Source organism: Triturus cristatus, chromosome 6, assembly GCF_964204655.1.
Source record: "Triturus cristatus chromosome 6, aTriCri1.1, whole genome shotgun sequence".
Classification (NCBI taxonomy): Eukaryota; Metazoa; Chordata; class Amphibia; order Caudata; family Salamandridae; genus Triturus; species Triturus cristatus.
The window spans coordinates 1,889,941,945-1,889,955,092 of NC_140589.1; the positions used below are offsets into that span (position 1 = coordinate 1,889,941,945).

General features: G+C 45.3%; 1 long non-coding RNA gene across 1 annotated transcript in view; it reads right to left on the reverse strand.

Moving 5' to 3' along the window:
• The window catches only part of LOC146822316 (uncharacterized), a 45,586-nt gene that overhangs the window by 25,616 nt on the left and 6,822 nt on the right, over positions 1-13,148 (reverse strand). The window contains exon 2 of the long non-coding RNA XR_014963255.1: positions 4,708-4,764. This is a non-coding gene — a long non-coding RNA (uncharacterized LOC146822316). The remainder of the gene's footprint in view (positions 1-4,707; positions 4,765-13,148) is intronic.

Here is a 13,148-nt window from a genome sequence, read left to right on the forward strand (position 1 = left end):
ACAAAATAGGACAACTATACTTGAAATGACCCTCTTCTTTACAATATGAACACTGATTGGGACCTACAGGGGCACGCGGTCTAGTAAACTCATACCTTTGCATGTTTTTCTGAAACTGTTGAGGTTGCTGATAGTTACTCTGACCACCACGTGGCGGATACGCCTGTTGTAAAAGAACCTTCGTCTTTAATTCTTTAGTTTTCTTGTCTGCTCTATCTTTCTCATCTTTATCCCTATTTTCGTAGTACTGTGCAGTAGCCAATATTTGTGCTGAAGAGGAAACGGCCCAAGAACTCTTTGAATCTTTCAATTTCTTACACAGCTCGGGAAGCAAATTGTGCACAAACTTGTCAACGAAGAACCGTTGACCACCTTCTGTACTCATATCTTGACCACTGTAGTCGATAAACGTTTCCTCAAACCTGGTGAAGAAATCAGACACTGTTTCATCTTTCTTCTGCTTACACGCAGACAATTTATCCCAATTCACACGCATCGCAGGCATCAAAGTCTTCATGTAAGTAATGATCCTAGCAGGAAGTTCTGCTACCAAAGGCTCAGGCTTGGCACCACCAACTTGTCTATCATTTGCAGCACTAATATTAGCCCATGAGTCACCTAACTCTTGCGCATGATCTGCATGGCGAATCAATCCCCACAAAGGCTGTGGAACAACATTCCCAAATAACATGTCTATGTCGGCTAAATTCATAATGCATGAGTCCGCAGTCTGTGATAATTCCTTATAATACCCTGCAGGGTTTTTATGGGGGTCAGGCAAAGTCTTCTTAAGGGCTAAAACTTCAGCTCGCTTCCAAGGAACATGTACCCAAACACGCTGGAAATGAGCGGGAACAGCATCAATTTGATTAGCGGCATCAGCCGCAATGGCGTCCTTCCATACCGGAGGGACTTCTCTCATTGGGAACTGTCGCACCTTTTTCCTAACAGAGGAGTCATGTTCAAACAGGGACTGAGACGGATCCTTATTCCTAAAGGACAACAATGTCGCAACTGCTTTCTCAACATCGGAACCCACAATCGTGCCCTTTGAAAACTCAAACCGTACACGGCACAAATCAGGCGGATTTGTTTCCAAATCATTATCCTCCAATTCCTCACAAAGGAAAGCACACATTTTTTCAAAAACGTATCTTTGTTTCGGTGCTTCCCATTGACGGAAGACATCCATAACAGACTCCACATCATATCTTAAAGGGTAAATAACCCATTTATGCGCCATACGGTCAAACATTTCTCTCTCTCGAGAATTAGGCAGTTGACTACGCGACTGCTTACGCTCCGAATCAGGGGTCAGACCAGATGACCCGAAGAGAGGAAATATAAGGCTAGCAACAGTATCAGTCATTTTCTGTCAGATAGAAGGAGAAGTTGACGAAAGAACAGGAGGAAAAACAGAGGGAGGCAAGGCAGACACAGATGCAGATGCAGAGGCAGTATCAGGAAGAACACCAGAAGAGGCAGTCGATGCAGTAGACAAAGTCGTAGGAAGTACGGATGGAGCAGGTAGCAAAGTCGGCGGCCCTTGAGGGGGCTGCGCCATAGGAGTAGGAGCCAACTGAAGAGGAGCTGGCGGCTGTGGAAGAACCTGAGGCACAATAACTGGAGGTTGCACAACTAAAGGTTGCGGAGGTGCTGTAGCACTCTGCGCATAAGGGGGTGGCGAACTCAACAAGTGTGGCATTAAAGGATCTTTCTCAAGTTCTTTTGCTGCATCTTGCTGAAGAAGCGGCAAAACTGGATAACATTTTTCGATCACCATTTTACGTTGCCTGTGCAACTGCTCACTCATCTGTTCTTCTTCATTATCTTTAAACTGCATAGCAGCTTGCATTATCGAGATACCCTTTTCTCTCTTATTTCTCTTTGCTAATTTAATTTCCTTCTGTTTGGCTTCCTTACGCCATAGGCGGAAAGAGTCAAACATCGCCGGCCGGGCTTTCTTCTTAAAAAGTTTAACCTCCAGATTATCCAGAATCTCTGTGTCAAAACTACCATATTGGGGCCATTTTAAAACACCATCTTTCCTGGTGTATCGGATCCATACTTCATTATATGTGAGGGGGCCTATGCCATATTTCACATATAGTTAATAGGTTGGAGTTCCAATCGGAGGAACCGGACACGAGTCCTCCAATCGGGAATCCCTATTACAACCAAGACAAAACAAATTTCCAAGTCTGCTAAGACCAGGCATCTTCGCTCTCTAGTCTAGCTTCAAACTTCAAAGGATTATCGAATACGATAGTCTCGTGAATACACGAGTCCCTCGGCTTTGGTACTTGAAAGTTCCAAATCAAAGATCCCAAGGGGATACCAAACTAAGAACCAAACTAAGGACTGGGAGACGCTCCACTTATACTTAACTGAGGTATCGATGACGTCACCAGAAGACTCGTCTATCATTTCGCTCTACCAATCATCAAGGGTCCAAAACAGGGCGATAGTCAGGGCAGCAGTCCTTCGTAGCCGTCGGGAAGCGGGGAACCTCGCAGCAAAGACTTTCGGACCACGTCGACATACAGGGGTCGATGAAGTGGCGGCCTTCCTCCAGAATTTTCACACGAAGCTCCTCACGAACCTCTGGCTTGGACCGGTACCGCTGAAATCGCCCCACGTTGGGCGCCAACTGAAGTACTGGGTTTTTCAGAACCCAGCGGTGCCAGGGAACACACCCTAAGACTTCGAGTCCTTCCTGTTTCAGACTACAGAAACACAGAGTCTTCTTGGTGAAGTCAAAGATCGTATTTATTGGCTGCAGCCAGTAACAGGTATCCTAGAAGTACAACACGGTGTATATTCTCAGGAGACTGCTCAAACTTACAAAGCCAGCCTTCTCTTTTTATACAAAATATTATGCTTTAGGCAAACATTCCTTATTTTACAGTTGACCATTCACATATTTTCACTACAAAGAAAAAGCAGAGTCATGATGATAAGCCCATATTTCAGTTTGTCCAGCCCTCAATCAATTACCTGGCAAGGCTCAGTACTTTCATCGGATATCGACAGACCCCCAATAAAAACAGGAACCTCCTCCTCGTAAAGCAAGTCATAAAGAAAGAAACAGGGACAAGTGTGTGTAAGATTAGGCATGGTTTGTGTGTGATAAAAGGTTTTATGATATGTTGTGCCTTGATACTAATCTCATTCGACCACTGGGAAAGGAACTGGCCGAACAGGTTTGGCTTCAGGCAGTGGAGTCAGCTTGCCCAGGTCACAGAGGAGTCAGCAAAGGTGTACGTGTCCTTCAGACTCGTTTTTGGCCTTAGTCATTGGCCTATGTGAGGGCATTCATAAAATGGCTGCCGTTTAAATGGAACCCGAGGTTTCAAGACGGAAACTCTGATTTCAGGGTGTTTTCGTCACCTGAATATGACGAAAATGCTTGTGCATAGTATTCTAATCATTCTCGGTCTGCTGATACCAAAATCGTCATGATACGACGATGTTTATAACACGGGTCCAGAATTTTCAGTACCACACATCAAGTCGTGCAAGAACGGTTCACAGTCGAAAGTTAAGACCGGCCATTAAGGAGTGTGGTTCGGATGCAAAAAGTGGATTGGGTCTGGTCAGCGCTTGCCTTCGTACTTAGAAAGATTTGTGAAGAAAAATGTCTGAGAAGGTAAAGTTCAGTGGGGCAAGGCTGCAGGAGGTGTACAAAGAAGGAGTGTCATCAGCGGATGGCCTTGGATCGAAGCCGATTTTGAAATTGGCCATCTGTGCACCTTTAGGACCACAACCAAGGTTCCAGGACTGGTGGGACACCTCTTGGGAGTTCTGGAGTCACTCAGGCCAGGTCCAGATGCGGGTTCAAAATGGTCCGAGCCTTTTATGTCCCTGTGGATCTGAACAGTAGGCCAGGGTGCAGGTGAAAATACATGGCTCAACAGCAGGGCTGGCCTCTGAGGGTTAAAGGGAGGATCCAGGCAGAAAAGCAGTCCTTCCACATACAACAGCAGTCTGGCAGAGTGCACAGCAGGTCCAGATGGCAGTTCTCCGAGAATCCTTCCGCAGGTCCAGTAGTGAACTGAAGAGTGTATCGGAAGGTCTTATTTTTTACCTTGGTGCCCTTCTTCTAAAAGGTAGGAGAAGCTGCTGGAACGTTTCTTTGAAGTGCCCAGAATTTCCTACATCCCCTGCCCTGGCACCAAGCTGGATGCAGGGACAATACAGGGTAATTAGACCTTTTCTGTGAAGGCTGAGCACAGACTATTCAGGTGTAAATGGGGTTGTGCTCAGCTCCATCCCCCATCATGCCTGTAGATGGCCCATTAAGGCATACCTAATCTCTCTATTGTGTGACTCTCTGGGAGGAATTCACAAAGTTCAACTGTCAGCTACACCCAGTCATGTGACCCAAGACAGGCTGCAGACACAAAGGGCTGATGGCAGGAAAATACCAACTTTCTAAAAGTGTCATTTTCAAAATTTTCATAAAAAATCCGACTTTACTATTAAAGAGGGCTTATCATCAGAATTTCATAGGTACCACACATGGCATAGCTACCTGCCCCAAATATGAATTACGCGAGGGGACTGTTTAAAAAAATGGATCAATCACATAGCACAGGAAAGGAACAAGGGAGACCAATGGAGAGTGAAAAGGTTGTTATTTGCATATAGAAGCACAGAATTACAACAAAATTGTAGTAACCATAACAACCATTTACATGGACTTACCGGTGGTGGCAGGTCCAGCGTCATGGGGGGCGAGCGAGCACAATGGAGGGCAGCACTCTGAAAAGGAAGGGAATCAGGTAAACAGAAGGCGGCGTAATGGAGATGATTGGGAGATCAATGGTAGGTGGAGGAAAAGCGCTGTGGTCTTACCGGAGAATTTGGATTGGGCGACGGCGGGTTAAGTCCAGTAAGTGTACGCGCTCCGTGAAAGGATATGGGAGCCGGGGTCAAACGGTACGCAGTCGGGGACAAGTGAAGCGTCTCAAGGGTGTAAACAAGGACGTGTCAGGAAATAGGCAGCGGCAAAATCACGTTTCAATGCTTGCCGTGTGCGAACCAGAAAAACGACTAGAGCGTCGGAGCAGTTGTATGGTGCCCCAGGGGGATGGGGAAGTGAGGTGAAGGTATGAGCGAGTGGGAACAGTGGAGGGGAACCAGAGCATAGGGACTAGAGTAAAGTGCCCAAGGGGGGTGGGGAGGAAAGACACGGCAAAGAACAAACCGCCGTCTTAAAAGGCACAGAGTCTGGATAACGTGAACAGTATATTTTACAAAGCATTCAAGATTGTTCAGTTACATTAAAAAGGGTGAATTGTACTACTCGAGAATTACAGATCATGGGCAATGAAAATACTGACAGTATACAGTGGACTGTAGAAAGGAACTACATGACTCAAAATTGCAAGTAATGATAATTGCAAAGGATAATAAAAAGAATACAAATGTACCAGACGAATTACAAATTACAAAAACAATAAAATTGTATAGTACAAGGATAATTATTGAAATTACATGGGATAAAGACAACAAATGGCACCTGAGTAGGACGCATTAACTTAAGCGAAATGCGTAAATCGGAACATGTCTTGTGACCCAGATGAAGTAATAATAGTTACTTTTCATAAGTTAAAAACATACATTGGGGAAGAAGTATATGCAATAAAATTCAGCTCAGAAAAGATGCCCAAACGGAATAGAAATAAGGGACATTGCCTAGGAAAGTAAGGTAGGCGATTCTATGTTATAGTGGTGATTGTATTCCACTCATCAAGTGAATTGAGGCCTAGGGCTACAGAGTTACAGCGTGTGATCCACCTGCACTCACATTTATTCATCAAGAGTTGGAGGTTACCACCACGGATGGGTAGTAGTGGACGGTCTATGACCTGTCAAGTCATGTTTGTTTCTGAGTGATTGTTATCCTTGTAATGTGTTACCAGTGGTGCAGTAGCGACATTGCATCTAATACGACTCTTGTGTTGAGAGATGCGTTCTTTCACCATCTGTGTCGTCTGGCCTATGTAAAGTAAATTGCACGGGTAACGAATCGCGTAGACAACATTTTTGGTGCGGCAGTTGGAAAATTGCTTGAGTTGGTAGGTACGTTTTGTGGTGACAAATACCTTTGTGTTACTGGTAAGGTCACAAACATTGCAATTCTGGCATTTAAAATGGCCTATGACGGGTGGGAGGCCCATAATGATGTTACTGACTGATTATTCTTCTCTTTAGATGGCCATGTAGTGGCATGGCCCAATTTGTCTGAGAGGTTGTTTCCTCTTTTGTAGGATAGTAAAGGGGGTTCAGAAATGTGTGCAAAGGTACGGAGCAATGCCCAATTTTTCTTGATTATTCTGCCAACCTTGTTGCTGCAGGGGCTGTAGGTTGAGACTAAAGGAATACGTGTGTTTTGACATTTGGTAGATGGTTCCAAGATTATTTCCCTATGGCTGTACCAAGCACGTTTGAGAGCCCTTTTAACTAGGTATTTAGGGTAGCCTATGCTAGTCAATTTTTCAGATAGGATGGCTGCTTCAGGGAAATAATCCTTGCGCCATTTGCAATTAGGCCGTTTGCGCAGGAATTGCCCGTATGGTAATCCGTCACGTAGGCCGCACGGATGATAGCTAGAATAGAAGAGCAAGGTATTCCGTTCTGTGGGTTTTCGGTACAGGGTCGTACCAAGGGTACCATCTTCTGCGTGTAATGTGAGATCGGGGAATGGAAGGTCATTTTTAGGTCTCGCTGAGCCCAGCGCATGGGCGCTGGCTCGGAGAGACATTTTGTATGTGGGCTTTTCAAAGTGCTGCTGGCTGGCCTAACGCTTGCTTTCAGAGCGATCGCGATCACGATGACGCACGCGCACACACAACTCCCGCTTCTCCCCCTCCCCCACCACATATTGCGTCTCCGGCCGCTCGCTCGCGTTAGGACTTACTACAAAACAGAATCCGAGGCCCCCTTCAGGCCAGATTGCAAAATAAAAACACCCGGCAGGCCGGACACCTCTTTGCGACTGCACAGGCGGTCCACCCAGAGTGTGCCTACCTAATATTAATATTTAAATGCAGGAGAAACACCTTCCTATAAGCTTAATACATTCTGGTATTTAACAGAGAATTGAAGACAACATTGTACCAATAAAACATGAATTGACATATGTACGTTCTTGAACATTTAATGAGATTTGAATAAATTGGTAACTACCCCCAACAGGGGGCAGCTTCATGCACACGGAAATTGTTTATAATTTTGCAAGTCCGATGTTTATAAATTTAGAGATCGTTGCATGAACGGTTTTGCGGGAGAACTGAGAGGTACTGCACTGTAATCTACCGACTCCAGAGTACATGTGAATGGCATCCAGTTAATAGCAGGGAGGATGTCTGATAAAGACCATAGTGCTCCCCACTCTCCTCTACTTTTTAGGTCTTGCTGAGCCCAGCGCATGGGCGCTGGCTCGGAGAGACATTTTTTATGTGGGCTTTTCAAAGTGCTGCTGGCTGGCCTAACGCTTGCGTTCACGCGATCGTGCACGCGCGAAGCCGGCTGCCAGCAGCACTTTGAAAACTCGTGCGTCATCACGATCACTTTCGCTTTCAGAGCGATCGCGATCACGATGACGCACGAGCACACACAACTCCCGCTTCTCCCCCTCCCCCACCACATATTGCGTCTCCGGCCGCTCGCGCGCGGCCAACGCTTGTTAGGACTTGTGCCCTGGTCACACAACTTCTCTTTGAATTGTGCCGTTTTTGTTCCATCAATTATCATTTCAGTGGCTAATTATTATTAGGGTAAGAACTGCATTTCTGACCCTGTAGACTTCAGTGACTGTGGACTGGAACTCTTGCTCGGACTGTTTTCTGTTCTTAGAATTAGCTACATTTACTTTCAAGTGCTTTCGGGTCCTAAAAGCAGCAGTGTTCGCGCTGTCTACAAATCTGGCGCAGGGATGTTTTCATCCCTCATTTTCATTGTATTTCTCATGTAAGTCGACCACACTTTTACTGTGTTTGTGCACATTTATACAGCGCAAGCTCGACCTGAAGGTTTTATAGCGCTTTACACGAGCACATTCATATTTGTTAGGTGCGGGCAGATGAAGTTATTCGCCCAGAACCACAGGATGCTGAGCGCCCCTATCGGGCTTGTTTAAATTCAGCACTGTCACTGTGTTTGCCAAATAGCTCAATGTTCTCGCGTCACAACTCCAACATCTCTCACTCAGTGTACTCTGAGATCCCTCATTTTCACTGTATTTTTTACATCACAATAAGCACTCGTGCCCACTCACCCGAACTCGAACTTTCAATGTCAAGATAGAAGATCACTCGAATTTACTGCCCTCATAACAGAACCCTTGCAGTAGCTCTCGTTGTCCTCTTACCAGATCCCTCGCATTTTCCCAGGCAATCGCCAGATTCCTCACTCACCATGACTCACTCTCTCCACCCGTTCATAAAAAACCACTCAAACTTGCTTTCCTCTCACTGGGAACCTCACATTTACTCTCACAGTCCGGTTACCAGATTCCTACTGCCGTTGTACCAGATCACTCACTGTACCATCATTCAGTGTCCCATCATTAGAGACTTACTTCACCCTCATGTTCATACCAGATCCTTCACATTCATTCCCACTGTACCAGATCACTCACTCACTCACTGCCCAAGCAGACACTGGTAAATCCTCCTGTGACTTATGTCAACAGTTCCCTTTCACACAAAGCCTTCGCAGAGCCCACGCATTCACTTTCCCCCTCACACCTTTTCTCACACCTCCTGCTTCTCATACAAGTCCTAGCAGCGCACTTCTTGCACTAACAGCCTTCTCATTTTCACTCACACTTCACTCCCGCTTCATTTCCCTTTTGTTTTTCTGCCCCAATAATCATCCTTTGACTTGTAAAAATTACTCTCCCGCATTCCCTGGCCCATACACAATTTCTGCCTAACACTCCTCTTCCCCATCCCTCCCTTTCACACTTCTGGCCCCTCTCCCTCCTCCTACACATCCCTCCCCTGCAAATCAAAGTACTTGGCTGAACTGACATGCACCCCCTCTGGCTCACATTCAGCTTCTGTGTCGCCGGAGCAGCCGTGCAGCAGGGCCAGCAGCCCCCAAATGCAGCAGTGCAGGGTTCCGTGCAGTGCCATGCTCCTTAGTGCAGTGCCATGTTCCTGGTTCTTTTTTCTCACTCACTTACCCTCACTTCCCTTTGCAGCCTCAGCCTCCCTTTTCATTCACGTGCTCCCCATTCCCTATCTACCTTAGTCCTCCTGCACTTCCCACCTTTTCCCTGATTCAGTTCCCCTGACACCCTTGCACGCCTTCTCTCCAAACCCCAAAACATTTCTCCCCTTCCCCTCACACTACTTTTCATCTATACTGTTTCCCTCTTACATTTCCATCGTTCCCTTCCTAGGGCGTTTCACATCCTTTCTCAGGCAGATAAAAGTTGCCAGCATTGAAAGGACAAAAAAACTCAAGACATTTATTGTTAATACTTTTTTAATATATTTGTTCAGTTGTACATAATGCTTCCTTGGTTATATATAAGATAACAAAAATGCTTCTGACACTTCTTTATTATAACTTGTCAGCATGCTGCAGACTTCTGTACAGCACAGCGTAAAGACATAGGCAGAGTCAATATCTCTGGATAAACACTTATAAGGTCCCAAAGGCGAAACCTATTGGCTATGCCAAGCTTGTTTCTGTAAGATGTGGTTGGTTATTATTGAGCCAGATGACAAAAGACGAAAGGTCTTCTAGTTGCCCTTGCCATAGGAGGAGGATGTCGTCTATATATCAGTGCCATAGTATAATCTTATTCAAGAATGGGTTTTGGGTTGACAAGATAAGTGTGGACTCTAAATGGGGGACATACAGGACCGCAAAGTTCGGGGCAAAACAAGCTCCCATGGAGACTCCTTAAGTCTGGAGGTAGTACGTTTCTTTGTATAGGAAGTAGTTGTTGGTAATGCAATGTTAAGAAGTTGAATTATAAACTCGGTGGGGATATGCATAGGTCGCAATCATGTGTTATACAACAATTCGATATCGAGGCCGGCCATGAGGTCGGTATCGATGTTAAATGGGAGGTCCTCAATGATGTTGATCAGATGGGTGCTGTCTTTGACAAAAGTATCGGTGAGTGGAACAAATTCTTTCAGGATGGCGTCAATGTATTTATCCAAAGGTTCCAAGATGGAACCACAGCAGAGACTATAGGCCGACCCGGTGGTATGGATGGGTTTTTATGTATTTTGGGTAAGGTATAGATAACCGGTGTTCTGGGGTGAGGGTTGTTGAGGATAGCATGTACTTTTATACTGATGATGCCGTCGTGAAGGGCCTGGGAGGTGACTGATATTTTTTGTTGTATAGAGGTAAGTGGGTCTGAAGTCAATTTGCGGTAGTGAGTAGTATTATTGAGTTGGCAAAGAATCTCACTGTCATATTAGTCATGATCCATTACAACTATACCACCGCCCTTATCGGTGGGTTTGATGACTATATCCTTGTTGTTACTCAAATTGTTTATGGCAATTTTTTCAGTAAGTGGCAGATTGTAGGGTAGAAATTCGGATTGGTGTTGGAGTTCTTTTACTTCATGTAGGACAAGGTTCTCAAAGGGTAAAATTTCTGGCGGCATCATTGAGGTAGGTGGCAGAAAGGTGGAGGCCGGTCTAAATTGTCTTTCAAAAGGCAGATTAGTATTGGGTTTATCGGAAAAGAATTGTTTCAGACGGATACATCTGAAAAACAGGAGTAAGTCCTCCTGAAGCTTGACAAAATTACTGGGTGCAGTGGGGTCAAAGGATAGGCCCTTATTGAGTATGGAGATTTCGTCAGAGGATAGGAGATGAATGGAGAGAATGAAAATGGGTATAGTCTGGTCAGTGGGAGTAGTAGTCTGGGGTACAATCGGCAAGACCAGTTGTGAAGTCACTTGGTTACTGGGAGGATTGGGTAGCACTATGTGGGTGGCAATGGATGGCGTGAGGCAGGTGGGTAGAATCATGTTCTCATCGTAAGGGTTGGAAGAGATGGACATATCAGTGGGTAAGAGTGTCTTGGTGTCAGGCAATGTTAAATTACTCATTGTTGGGGCCCCCATTGGTAAAATTTGTGGCAGGTCTGTCTCTCGCCTGCGCAGAATTCAGAAGGTTGGATCCTACACGTCTGGAACTCAAGAGGCGAAGTTGCTTAAGGAAGCAATCAAATGCGGGAGGTCTAGGTAAGGGAAAAAGCAGGTGAGGGAAAAAGCAATTAGGTAAAGGCCATCAAGGGTAAATGGTTGGGTGCAGGGGTCAGAGGGGCGGTTACATGGACTTACAGGTGGTGGCCTCTTGAGTTCCAGACGTGTAGGATCCACCTTCTGGATTTTTCCTCCCCTCCCCCACATTGAATGCCACCAGGTATTACTCTGTTCTCCCCTTCATTCCCCTGACTCCTTTACTTCCTTCTGGGTTTCAATCCTATTGATTTTCCCTCCTTCTCCTTCTAATTCTATAGAGCACCCCAAATTGAAACGTGTAACCATCGTCCTGATGATGACCTCAAGTTAGAGAGGTCAAAACGCCGTCGACTCTACAACGCCAATTGCGGCATCCTTATGGGTCACCACAATCAATGAAATTATGTTTTGTGATTGTAAATACTTTGTTTGACCTTCACTGATTACCCTATTTCTTTGCGCCGCCTCACGTTGTGTCACTGCGCCGTTCATTCACTACAACACTTCCAGTGCACATCTGGTTGTTATGGTTACTGCAATTTAGTTGTAATTCTGTGCTTCTATATGCAAACAACCTTTTCACTCTCCATTGGTCTCCCTTGTTCCTTTCCTGTGCTATGTGATTGATACATTTTTTGAACCAGTCCCCCCGCTTGATTTACCTGTTGAGACGTTGTTTTATTGTTACAATAATTACCCAGTCTCAACTGGGTTAACGGGTTTACTCCTGTTCTCTTTTTATCCCAAATATGAATTACAGCTTATCAAAAGTAATAAGGAATCCCCAACGTTATCCAATTATAGAGGTAGACCTCACAGTAGTGAAAAACCCATTTGGGAGTTTGTCACTACCAAGAGAAGGAAAACTTAAAAGTACATGTCCAACCATTTAATGACACAGCATCGTGGTCTATGGGCTACCTAGGGAGTACCTTACGGATGACTTATATGTAATGAAAGGGGTGTTTAAGGCTTGGCAGGGAGGTTTAAATGCAAAGTCGCTATGACAGTGTGACACTGCATTCAGGTTGCAATGGCAGACCTGGGACATGTTTTGGAGGACTACTTAAGTGGGTGGCACAATAAGTGCTACAGGCCCTGGGTATAAGGTATACCACTCTACAAGGGACTTATAAGTAAATTAATTATGTCAAGCAAGTGTCATCCAATCTTAACATGTTTTAGGGAGAGAACAAAAGCACTTTAGCACTGGTTAGCAGTAGTAAAGTGCAGGAGTCCTATGGCAAGCAAAACAAGTTCAGCAAAAATAGGAGATCATTTAAGGGTGACCATGCAGAGAGCGTCCGGTCCAACACATACGTAAAACCAACCCCGCTTTCATGATGCCAGTCTTATCACAATTAGTGTCTGCAATGACTCTGAAGGCATTAGCTTAGGCTGTGCCAGATTGAGGCAGTTAACTATTACCACACATGCTGGTGTGAATATCACAGCCTATGAAGCTAATGTGCTAGGAGGTTCATCAAGGCAATCTAGGCACCTTTGTCAGGCAAGTCCAAGAAACAAAGACTGATGGGATCTAGACAGGTCACACATTAAAATACATTGAAATAAGTGTTCTAGAATAAAGCTATTTTGCTTAAAGGCATGCTTGTTTAGGGTCAGTGCTTCCATGCAATGACTGAAGCCCGAAGTCTTAAATGTCATTCAGTGGAGTCACTGTAACGGCTGCTACCACTATGGCGTTCATTGCGAATGGCCCTGAACGGTAACCTCAGGAAGATGAGCCACTCAGAGCCTTTCTGAGTTACGGAATATTTCCAGGGCCAGAACAACTAGATGTGGAAATATTGGACCTGGTATTTCTGGGTCCGCATTTGGACCTGGATGCAGAACTTCTGAGGCTCTGGGTATCTGCAGAGCCTGGTCCATGCCCGCCCTTCTCTTGCACAAC